Below are 13,589 nucleotides of genomic sequence, written 5' to 3'. Positions count from 1 at the left end.
TAACAGAAAAGGAACTGGAACTTCTACATTTCTTCTTTGCTCTGCCAGTTTCCCAGGACTTAATTTGGTACGTGATTCCTCCATGAGTACCTGGAGACAACCGACACCTGGTACAGAAGTCCCTGAGACCGGGCCCTTTCTGGCACCGTGTGATATTTCTGTCTTATAATTCTAGTATTCAGGCTACTCAAGATGTAAGTATTTTTTGAGTCCCTAATGTGTATTTAGAAGTGTTGGAGGTGCTGCGGGGAATTCAAAAATATGCAATGGAAGGTCATTTCTTTCTTTCTTGAAAAGAAATCATTACTTGTCAAAATGAAAACAAAAGATTTAAAATTTTCAGAAAAGGCAATCACAGTATAATAAGGAAAGAGGCAAACCTATGAGGTTTTTAATTAGATAGTTTAATTCTAGACCACTGGCAGCAAATAGTTTTCTATTTTCCTATGATGGCTGCACTCACTGCCATTGAACAGTATTCTCCGAGGCTGCGTTCAGTTGGGTAGGAAATGGGGTTATGATCGATTATGGGTACTAGTCTTTGGGTAGGGCTCACATAGATGCCACATAGTTTCAATTCCTGCCCCAGGCCATTCGTGTTTAGTGCAAGTACAAATAAATTCTGAGCATTTGGAACAGAACTTTAACCTTGTTCACAGGCCTAAGTAATAAAACAAGCAGTGACTGCCCTTGGTTCTGTAACACAAAGTGAAGTGTCTGTCCGTGGCTGAAATCACCTTAGTAATTCGTATACGCTATTAGGTTGGTGCAAAAGTAATTGCAGTTGAAAAGGTTAAAAATAATTTCAAAAACCGCAATTACTTTTGCACCAACCTAATAAATATGTCAACAGGAGTTGATTTAAAAACGCAAGATAAACACTAGAAGGTGCTCAGTAAACACCTACAAGTTAAGTGACATTATTGATGAAAAACATTGGGTATGTTTTGGGCTCTGCTTAAGGATCTTGAGATCTGAGGATTGTCTTCTGTTAGATGGTCTTATACGTGCCTTAGTTTTTACGTGTTTTGATTTTTTGTTTTCCAGTAAAACCAGGCTGAGGTTTCAAGGTCAGCTGCAGACTGTGCCTTTCTTCTCTTTCATGATCTTTATATCATCTGGGTATGGATTTCCTACTTAGTACAGTACATTTTTCCAATGTAGTGAATGTATATTTGTAATATTTGTTTTAAAATATGCTCCCAAAAAGAAGTGTTAAAATATTTTCACATTAAGGATAAAGGAGATTGGTATGCTATACATGGTAATGCAGTTTTTGTTAATACACTGAAAAATTACGTCATAAATCATTTTCCTAAAAACTTTCAATTCTATCAGTTCATTAATTCTGTCAGCATTTAGAATTTCAATCATTGCACATGGAAAATTAGGAGGTAGAAGTCTAAAAATATTCGGTTTCTGTCTAATTTAAATAGAAGAATCTGTCTTAGTTTTCTAAGTTAAAATTTTATAAGCAGCATTTTGCGGTAAATGATAAATAAATTAAAAACGCAGTCCAACATAACAGGAAAATCGAGAAGCAGAACAGCTAAAGAGATGGCAAAGTGGACATGAGTGTGTTGTGTGTAAATGTAAAACGCAGTCCTTTGGTAAAATATTTTCATCTTACTCACTTGCTTACCCTCTATCCTTGAAGTGTTTCCCAATGACAAAGGGGTTAAAAACAGAAGCATGGGGGCGTGGAGTGAGCAAAGAAACTCATATGAGAATTGAATTGCATTTTCAGTTGGTTGCTTGACAATTCCCTAAGAAGTGTGTGGAAAGTAAAATGGAGTCATTGGCAAAGACGAGACAAGTTTGACTCATAAACTCAGAAAGAATTTTAGAAGAGGAAGGGGCAAGAGGCTTCTCTGTGCACATGACAAAAATGATGTCTGGAGAGGTCAAGTGACTCGTCCAAGGTCACAGAGCCAGCTAATTAGAGGCAGGACCAGAATCTTCATCTCCCCACCTCCTGCCCACTGTCCTTTCCACCATAGGGATAATTTATTCTGGAAAAGATTTCCAATACCTTAATTATGCTTACTATTTACAAAGTAAAGGGTCATAGTATATTTTTAAATGAACATTCTGAACCTTACTGTTCTGGACCTCACCCTAACCCTGATACCCTAACCTCTGTAGTGGAAATCAGCTGGTGTTTTCACAGAAACAATTCTCGTTTTATTTGCACTTTAGTAACCTAAAATTCTTGTCATTTGATGGCAGTCAGTTTGTCTACATTGCCATTTAGCCTAAGGATGTGACACTTAGGATGAATTTAGAAACCTTTTTAAGACTTTTTCCTCCCTGACCACCTTACATTTTCACTTGATTTTCCTTCTATTGAAAAAAATCCACAGATGTTATGTCTGCCGTTTTTCTCTTCCTGTAAGGATAATATTTAAGCCAATAATAATGTATGAACTTTCCTAATCGTTGCTAAAAATATTAGCATATGACGTTCTAGATCTGTGGCCAGTAGAACCTAGTGCTTTACACACACTTGGTGACAACAACCTGGAATCCCTGCTTTTCCACTTGCAGATAACCAAACTCCAAAAGCTTCATTTCCCTCATTTGTAAAACAAAATAATACCTATCGCATAGGACTATTATTACGAGGGTTGCGTAACATTAGTGCTTTGTACGTCATAAGTCATAGCTCTAATAAAACTAGTATATCATATATGATAGTCGTGTTATATACTCTTTAAGTATTACTAATGTTACTACTACCATAAAAGGATCCTTGTAATAAAAGTTATACACCGCTAAAAATGTGCATTTTCCATGTTAAGGTAGAAATCCGTGTACGGTGGATAGTGTGGCTTATTACTACTTTTCTAAAACTCCTTTAGAAAAAGCCATTTTTCCAAAAGTTAAGACACAGGCAGAACAAGACCCTCCTTTGAGAGTGGGCATATGTTTAGTTGATTGTTTTTGCAGACAGATGTCTAGTTTAACATTCCTGTGCTTGGAGGAGGAGCTCAGAGGCAGCAAGCCCATGTTTCTTTTGATAGTGACTGTAGCCTTTGCCATAAATACAGCTTCCGGGGCGGAGTAGCGGCAGTGACACAGACAGGAGCCAGCCAGCACTTACATGTCTGGTTGACGGCCCAAATCCAGCCTGCACCAACCGGTGACCGGGGTTGTCATAGCATAAAAGGTTAGTATGAAAGTATTAAAGGGATTGAAATACCTTCTCCGGGCCATTGTTAATTCAGTGAAAGAAAGCATAAAATGCTCTTTGAATTTGATCTTTAAAAAAAAAAAAAAAAAAAAAGCGAAGGAATTTGGGGAAATCCCTGGTTTGTTCCTGGATTCTTCCTCTGATTGATGATGGTGACACTATCTGGGGCGGCTTTTGAAAAGACGTGACTTTCGCCAGCACTCCACCCCTGAACATATACTACATTAGATCACAGGCAAGCGGAACAATTTGTAAACAGTTGAACAAGTACTGATACCTCCTTATCCCCCCCTTCAAAACTCAGGCCAGTCTTCCGAGATGGTGGAAGCAGGTTCCGAATCAGATTCTCTGTGGCAGCTGAAAACACTGTCAACAACAAATCTGGGCACAGAAAGCGTGGCTTCTTTCATCTGGGAGTTTGAGAGCATTTTGCAAACAATTAGCTAACTCCCCAATACCCCTACCAGGTGGATACGTGCTCTTATGTCTGTGTACAGAGGAGTGAACTAACGGAGCTATTCTTGCAGAAGTTGCTTATTTATTTACTTTTCAACAATAAAGGAAACTTGGAAAAATGCTTTATTCTGAAGAGAATGGTTTCTCTGTCCATGTTACAGGATAGGTTATCCGGAAACATTTTTTTATAAATAAATATTAAAATGTGTCCACCCAATCCTGAAAATTAAATTGTAACATCAGTTGCCCAGGCTGACCTACAATCCACACCCAGAGAATGTTTTTTCACAGTTCGTCAGTAGTAGATATCTGGAAGACAGACATCAAGCTGTGGCATACCAGGAAGCTCCCCCAGTAATGCTCCCTCCACAGCTTCACCCTCACTTATGTAGTAAGAAAAACCAAAAGGAAACTGATGGTTTGCATTGTAAAGTTTCCTGCTGCCCTCAGGGGCCCCTTCTCTCGCCCATGTGTTGCATAAACTATCCATGGAAGAACTGAAGAGGCAAAATACTCTCTCTCTTTACTCACAAATTGTAAAAGTTCGGCAGAACAGAAGTCACAGCCCTTGAAAATAACTTTGCAATGGGCCCATTTTAGCACTGCAGGCTGTGTGGTCTAAAGATAATACAGACGCTTTCATTCACTGAATTTGAAAATTTCAAGTTAATTTGCATTGGACTCAACCTGGCATCATGTTAAAAACATGAAGCCTGACACAAAGTGTCCTGAAATGGCTTGATCTGATTACCTAAAACTGATCTGGATTTACGACGCATTGAAGTCAAATTACGCAATCACCAAAATAGTTGACTCCTTCTTCTAGCATGTAAGCATGTGAAGATGTGATGAGAAAGGGCATCTCAGCTGCTGTAGGAACCGTGACTCTCCATATGCAGGAATTGGAGGCTCACTAGCGACAGCCGGATTCGCTCTCCCCATCTAGGGTGGGGAGTCAATGTTGCCACCCTAGGGGAACTCTGGAGTCAATTCCAGAGCAGCTAATAGGCCCTCGGAATGAAAATCCACATAGGGCCTGATGTGTTCCTGGGTGCCTGTGGGAGAGAAAAAGGCCATGTGGCAAAAATAATTTATTGTCCACACGCACCTCACACACACGTGCACACACGCACCCACACACCCCATCTTTTCTAACAGAATACCATTTTTATCAGGAATTGGAGAAAGATGCTTTAGGATAGCAGAGAGGATGGACTGGTCCAATGATGAGCCTGCAACACCATTGTAGCCAATAAGCAGTAAGGAAACTTACCTATTGTGAGGGTTCAGAGACTACTTTTCTTCCCTGATAAAAGGAAAGGTCTGTTTTCTGCCATCCCCTTCCTTGTTTTATTTTTTTTCTTTTTTTTGGTTTGTGTTTTGGTTTTTGTTTGTTGGTTTGTTTTAAGGAGGGCGCAGCTCACAGTGGCCCATGTGGGGATCGAACCAGCAACCCTGGTGCTACCAACACCACGCTCTAACCAACTGAGCTAACCGGCCACCCTTTTCCCCTTCCATTTGATATAAGGGGAAGGTTAGAGCTGCAGTATCTATCTTATGACCATGAGGGAAAGGCTCAGAAACCACCAAAGCCAGAAATAATGGAGCCACTGAGCCCAGGATAGCACTGCCAGACTCCACTTGTTTCAACTTCTACCCCATAGGTATTCTGTTGCTTGTGCCCAAAAGCATTCCTCACTGACAAAAGGAATCTTTGGAATCCCTAAAACAGGATAATTTCTTACACTACACTGAGGAGTGATTTGGTTGAAATGTCTAACAAAGTTGCTGATTGCTCAAGACATACCCAGAAAGACTGATCGCTAAGCAACAGGAAATCGAGGAGGGCTAGGATGGAAGCTCCTTCCATCAGAGAGGGGACAAACACAGCCATTTATTATGCAGCACCCCCATCGAATACATTATATGATAGAACTCTGTGAAAATCTGTCAGGTATCTCTGCCAGAACTGAAGCCTCCGGGGACGTCATTATTAATATTGAGATCAGAATGGAAAATGAGTCCTGGAGAGCAAAGGCCCCCTTAGAGAACTGTGGATAGAACTCAGCCAGAAATGCAATCATTTGGGGATAACCTTTCCCACCTACCTCTCCACACCCCACCCCCACAAAATAATGCCATTTTCATTGAATTACTCAATTGACTACATTAGCCAAAATTTCCTTCTATCTTCGCCAGCACATCTAAAATGTTACAATGACTAGAACTGCACCTACCATCCTGGGCACTTACTATGCATCTAATTCAAACAGGTCTGATTACCTCCAAAAGAGAAGGTAGAACATAGTCATGAAGCCCAGCAGTGCTGGTACTGGAGACCTGGGTTCTAATCTCAGAACCACAAGCTGTCTGAGTCAGCAAGTTACTTAGGCTCCTGGTACCCCAATTGCCTCATCAGTAACAGTGGTGATAGTAAGTTTCTCCTGCATAGGAGTTGTAAAGATTACAGCATTTAATATATGTCAAGTACTCATATAACAGGACCTGGCTCCTAGTATACACTCAATAAATGTTAGCTATCACTACTACCCCTTTTCCAAATAGGGTCATTGAGGCTCACAGAGGTCAAGTAATTGGTCCAAGGTCTCCCAGCCAGTAAGTAATAAAACTACCACAAAGCGTGTCTCTAATTTAAATAATGTGGTTATAATTTATCTTTTATGGTATTTTAGAAAATGTGATAAACTTTACTAGTGCTTACCAATATTAGATTCTCCTTGTCTTCTTGAATGTACAAGAGACTACACTTTCAAGCCCCCTCAAGATGACAAAGGGCCATGTTACCAATTCTGGCTAATGGCTAATGAAATGTGAGTGGATGAGACCTCTGCCAGTGAGGCGTGCAAAGCCCTGCAGGATTCTCCATTCTCTCTTCTTCCCCTGCTGTATAACCCAAACCAAGTTCCAGAGGCTGTCTCCACCACCAGGGTCTCTGAGAGACTAAGTAGAACAATCCACACACAACCATCACCACCCAACAGGGGCCATGAGTAAGTAACCTTTTATGTGTTCTGCCATTGAAATCTGGGGATTGTTAACATTTCATCAGCCTTGCCTATCTCAACGAATAAATTAAAATTTCCAAATATTGTATAGCAAAAGACAGAGTATTGACTTAATACTCTTTAATTAATCTGACCTTATCCCAGGCGCTCGTCGGCGATCACTCTTGGTAGTTTTGTTGTTGTTGCTGGTTCGTCTGACATAATGGTGTTATATTGAGCCATAGGAAAAGTTCATAAATGTTCTATAGCTTGATTTTCTATTATAAGTAGTAATCAGGCTGCAAACCTACAGGACAAAGATAAATAATTATGAATATTAGAACTAACATAATTTTAGTATTTTAGAAAGCCTTAATGCTATTGCTGCTTTACATTTGTTTCAGGATATCAGAGAAAAATCTATTGTAAAAATTATCATGGCCTTTTGGGTTCTTGAATGACATTTTAGCTAACCCTGCATGTAAGAAATCTTCAAGCAAGCATAACCATAGATTGTTTTTATTTCCTCCATACCTAGAACATAAAAATTTGAGTCTTAAAAATAGATTAATCTTCTAAAGACATAGTTAAGAAAATGAATTGATAAGCCAGAAAGTGGGATAAAAAAAATTGTGAATCCTATCTGATAAGGACTTATATCCATTTTACCCTCTTCTACTACCCTCCTCCCCCCTTACCCTCTGGTAACCACTAAACTGTTGTCTGTGTCTATGAGTTTTTGTTTCTTTATTTGTCTTGTTCCTTTATTACTTTCAGTTTTATATGAGCACACAGTGTGATATATAGATGATGTATTATAGTATTGTACACTTGAAACCTACGTACTTTTACTAACTATTGCCACCCCCAAAAATTTAATTGCAAAAAAAAAGAAAAGAAAGTAAAAAAAAAAAAAACATCCAGAATATTTTAAAATGCTCAAAACTCAATAATAAGGAAACAAACAGCTTAGTGAAAAAATAATCAAGGAAAGCTAAGATCACAGAAAAGATAAGAGGGCATCCCACATTTATTTTGTTTAGATCTTGAACATACAGGATAGTATTTGTTTTAGTGATTAAAAATATGGGTAAAATACTAATCTTAAATGTTCATAAAACCAGAAATGGTGTGGGGTATATGGGAACTCTCTGTACTATCTTCACAACTTTTCTGTAAATGTACCCAACTATTAGAAAATAAAAAGTTCATTTGAAAATAGGGATAAAAAATAACAGTTACTGAATAACTATGATGTACACCTAAAACTAATATATTGTATGTTAGCTATATTTTAATAAAAAAATATTTTTAATTAAATAAACTAATGGTCACTAAAACAAAGAAAATGGACTTTTAAAATATGACATTGATTTGCATAGTAATACTTTGCATGTAAGCAACTTTTATGGCAAAATCTCTTCACTTACATAGTCACTTCCGTGTATCTTCTTTTTTGTTTGTTTGTTTTTTGATTTTAGCAAAGAGAAACCATCCAACTTTTATTCTTTATACTACTGACATGACTTAACTTTGGTACATGGTATTACTATTTATCGTACTGTAGCAAGTTCTAGTTTTCTCAAGGCCTTTCCCCCAACTTTTCTGGAAGTAAAATACATTATTTCCAACCTTCAAATGAAAATGTTATTCTCATAAATATTATAACAGGTTGGTATATTCACATATATCCTTTCCAGTTTCAGGCTAAGCAAAGACATGCATTTAGAGCTATATTAACATCATTAAAGCAAAAGACAACCCAACTTAATGTCAAGAGAAAATGTGACCTTCTATGTAGTGTTTGATATAGAAAATATTGATTTTGACACATTTTATGCAAATATCAGTCCGATCACACCTGGTCTAAGAACATTCAAGTAATAAACCCAAAAGAAACATGATAACTGTTGGTCTACAAACATTACAGCCAATGCTGCCACGCTTGCTTGCCTATGATCTCGCCCACATAAAACCCCATCCACACCTCAGTGGCCACCAAACGGTTCAGCACAGCTTCCTTAACTGTGAGTTGGTTAAAACCACCACTTTGAGCAGTATTGACTATTTTTTTCAACATCTGAATAGCTATAGGGATCTCAGCAGGAGTTGGAGGAACCAGCTCAAACTTGGCATAGTACCAAAACGTGACCAAGCGAGGTTTTGAGTAAGTCACAGTAGTGTTTACCGGTACCTGGGGCCTTCTCTGCGAGGTGACGGACAAACTGGGCCGTGGTTCTAGGATGAAAAGTTCATGGCCTCGAACTGCCGGCTGAATGGTCCATGTATCTTCTTACAGAGCTAGCACTTCCCAAAAATTTATAGGAGAACAGGAATGGCTGTGTCTGTTCAGCAGATAAGAAAACAGCCATACTAGAGAGGGGAAGGGACCTGGTGGAGGTCACATATTAATTAGAGACAGCCAAGAACAGACCTGGCCTCCCGTGAAGGCAGCTTTCCTTTGTCCTCTCTTCTTCTTCCTCTTGAAATGGCAAGATCCTTTTACAAAAGCTCACAGGAAAAGGTAATGTTCAATTTAGTGGAAACTATTGAGATGATCTGGTCACAGAGTAGTAAGTCAAATGCTATGAGGTGAAGAATCTAATTTTTCTCTCTTAATTAAAAAAAAAACACTGGAAAATCAATTTGTTGAACAAATGACCGTCACGATCCCAAACAACCCAAACACCTTGACTTTCACCAAAACTTTGCAACTTACTATATGCTTAAACAGTATGCTTTAATAAAAAGAAAATGCACTCTATACATCTCTGTGTCTTAAATAAAAGTAATCGTATTTATTAGAATAAATTTACAAAAGTTTTTTGCCCCCAAAATGGGCAAAATTATCATGTATGTCTCTTTCTACCAGTAACTTCAATATAAAACATTCTTATTCTAAAATCCATTAGTTTACATTTCTCTACATAAATACTAAGTAAGATAAAGTATGAGCTGAAAATGATCCAGGAAGAGTACATCTGAATCACTGATAGGCTGATAAAAACCTCGCAGTGTCATACAGGAAAAAAAAGTCACCTTTGATTAAAAAAAAAAAAATTAAAAGCAAAGGTTGTATATCCACCAGGAGGGTATAAAGAAAATTAAGTCTAGAATATTAATAACTTCATTCAACAAAGAACTAATAGGTTATAGCAGAGACCACAGAGGGTTCTTCGGGCATTTCAAGGAGAGACATCAGTAGCTGAACCAATCTATGCCCCACAAAGCATTCTGATGGAAGCTTGATCAGTGACAGTGAGGACACCTCGCCATTGACACAATTCATGGTCCATGAAGAGACCAGTGGGCTCAAGAGAGGGAGGCGTGCATCCCAGAGGCAGTGGGTGAGAGACTCCAGTTTTTCATCTTAAAAAATAAAAACGTAATTTTACTAGTATTTCATATAGTTTGTTAATTTTACCAATATTATCCAATGTTTTACTCTACCTGTAAACAATTTGTACATAAATATGCACAGCTTAAGAGCGTGTGTACAATTTTTCTCCCCTGACAGCAGTCCATGATCAATAACAGCAAGGATCTGTAGATACCACCTATGAGGGTCCACAGTCATTTAGGACAAATTACACACTGATTTTGACATGTCTCTCCAAATATATTGATCTGTTATGTCTTAAGTACTTTCAAGGGACATACTCACTTTTCAGATGTTTGGTCTCCATCTGGCAGTAACATGCTATTTTATTCTGGGCACCATAATCACAGAAGACATTCAATAGGTGAAGTACCATGTGCCCTTTTGCAAATGCCTAGGACAATTAATCTACAATTAATTTAGACAATTAATCTACTACACCACAAGAGTAAAAAGAAACAGCCAACTGACTTTCTAATTGTTAAATTCACTGCTTTTCAACTGCTCAGGTCACATTCAATTCCTCAGGTCAGTAGTGGCATGGTGGTCTGCACTAAAATGGGGAGACAAAAAACACATAGGTAAACCAATAAATGAATACGTCAATTTTCAATAGTGATAAATGCTACTATTTAGGAAAAAATAGGAAAATGTGATAGGTAGCAATAGGGTGGGAGAAGGGGCACTTTAGATTCTGGGTCCCAAAAAAGGGGATATATAACAAAGACCTAAAGGAGAAGAAAGAACCATTCCTGCAAAACTCCAGGGCTGAGCATTCCATGCTGAGGGACAACTTTGGGAAGGTCCTAAGACAGGAAGAGCATATCCTGTTTGAAAATGACAAACAGACCTGTGGCCAGATCTAATGAGCACGGAAAGAGAGGGAAGTATGTGGACAGGTTCAGACTGTGAGGTGAGGTGGTTAGATTTCACTGACTGCACGTGGAAGCCGTTGGAAGATATTAAGTGGAGAAGTGACATGAACTGATTTACATTTTTAACAAATTGGCTGCTGTGAGGCAAATAGAATTTAGGGGGAAAGAGAAGAAGCAAAGATCAGACAAACAGCAGCATGATTCACAGTATTCCAAAGGTGGAATCAACCTGTGTCTATGGAGGGTGAATGGATAAACAAAACGTGGTACATACATACAATGAAATATTATTCAGCCTTATAAAGGAAGGAAATTTGGACACATGCTATAAACTGGATGAACCTTGGGGACATTATGCTAAGTGAAATAACCCAGTCACAAAAGGAAAAATATGATTCCTCTTATATGAGATAATTAGAGTTCATACAGACAGAAAGTAGGATGGTGGTTGCCAGTGGCTGAGGGAAGCAGAGAAATTATTGTTTAATGAGCACTGTTTCGGTTTATGAAGATGGAAAAGTTCTGGAAATGGATGCTGGTGAGGACTGTACAACAATGTGAATGTACTTAATGCCACTAAACTGTACACTTTTAAAAGGTTGAAATGGTAAAGTTTATGTTATTTATATTTACCACAGTAAACAAATTAAGAGGCTAAAATAAAAAAAAATTTAAAAAAGACCAGGCAAGACAAGATGGTAGTTTAGACTAGGGTGATAGAAGTAGATAGATAAGAGATATAATTTGGAGCTAGAGCCTAGAGGACTTGTGAATAGATTGGACATGCAATGAAGAGGAAAGGTGAGGAGAAAAAAAGAACTCAAGAACGACTTCAGGTTTTTTACTTGATCGAGTGGTTAGATGGTGGTACCATTCACGAGCGGAAGAGGTCTTGGGGCTGTCATGGTGGTGAAGAATGGGGTGGGGTAGAAATCTAGAGTCTGATTTGGATATATTAGTTTTGAGATGCCTATTAGAAAACATCCAAGAGCAGGTGTCAAGTTGACAGTCGAATGTTACATGTAGAGGTCAAAGGGAAGGCAACGGTGGAGATACAGATCTGGAAGTCATTAGTCTACAGGCCCTAAGAAGAAAGTGTAGTTTGAGAAGTTGGCCTTGCTATTAATATTATACTTGGCTCAAAAGTCCACTCCATATTATATAACATAAGGGAGTGGGATAGCTTTGAACATAAAATGAAATAATAAAACAATTTCTCTTTTTGTAAACAAGAGAAAATTAAGATGAGAAGAAAAAGTTTTCATGAAGTCCCTAAAGAATTCTCCAATCTCCCCACAGGTGCGTGGTTGGGGTATAAATGTTTATGGCCTTTGACATCTTTTTCACCCACTTCATATTTTTCAGAACAGCCTTGTAATGATAGCAAATTTTTATTATGTAGATGTTAGCTTTCCAACTCATATGGAAGATGTCCCAAGTTGGAAAACACATAGTAATTATTTGTATCACCTACTACAATACTGCAATGCATAAAATATACACAGTAAATATGTCAATTAATGGGCTAATACCATAGGGAAACCGGTAAGATTATTCTCTAGTAAGGAGAAGAGATTCTTGTCCTGAGGAAAACAGCAGGATAAAATGTGATGTTGACTCATAGTTGCAATTATTGACCTTTTTTTTTTCAGGAGCAGTGTCCTACTTTTTTGCCTAAATTGCCTAGAAAAAAATAACAGTCTAAATTATTCAAATGAAATGGCAAATTCAAAAGGTCAATGCACTTCTTCACTTTGAACTGAATACGTCCGGCACAATGGGAGCTTGAAGGTTAGTCATTAGCAAAGATTTGATCCATTTTTTTTTTTAAAGTGTCCCTGATTATCAGAACGTGATCTGTGAGAAAACCTCCATGGATCAATGCACTCTGCTACTTCATGTCAAGTCAAGTTCAAAACAGGTCAGCAGCACTCATTGCTCATACTCATTCATTCAACAAACATTCACCATGGGCCAGGTGCACCTCAGTTCTCAAGTAACTCATAACTATGTTCACAGTCTAGTTTCTTTGAATGCAATGAAAAGATGCAGAGACATTTTTGGGATCTTAGTGCCTGTGAAGGGTACACAAGGGCAAAAGCAATGTTTCCTCCAAACCAGAATTTATTAAGTTGGCGCCTTTTAAATAGTACATGATATAAAATCAATTTGTAAGTAAATAATGTGTTAGTAGATGACTACGATTTTTCTAGCCTAGAGATGAGGATGGTGACCATATTGAAACATCTAGAGAAGGAAGTGGCCCCTCAGAAGGGGAATGGTCAAACTGGAAGGTGGAGAATGGAGAGTCAGAAGCCATGCTCTGGTAGCAGGTGGCCAGCACTGCCCAGGGCTAGAAAGCCAAGTTCACAGAGTCACCCCGTAGGGTGTCGGTGGTGGGTCTCTTCTCCATGGAGCTGGATGCCACAGGTTAGCAAGGCCATTGAAATTTGAATCACACAGTTAATCTCTTGTGTTCCGATTCCATACGTGTAATTGTCTTTTTCATGATAATTTGGATTCTCATCTAGACTTCTCTTTGCTGGTGAGGAAACAAACCTGTCTGGTGTTCTCATGTTTATAGTTTGTATTTTAATTAAGTAAATTGGCATTTGGGGTTATGTATTGGGCTCATGTACACTGGGTTCATGCGAGTCTCTTCACAAGGAACAAATCCATCT

Source organism: Rhinolophus ferrumequinum, chromosome 6 (assembly GCF_004115265.2).
Source record: "Rhinolophus ferrumequinum isolate MPI-CBG mRhiFer1 chromosome 6, mRhiFer1_v1.p, whole genome shotgun sequence".
Classification (NCBI taxonomy): Eukaryota; Metazoa; Chordata; class Mammalia; order Chiroptera; family Rhinolophidae; genus Rhinolophus; species Rhinolophus ferrumequinum.
This window is presented reverse-complemented; position numbering follows the sequence as displayed.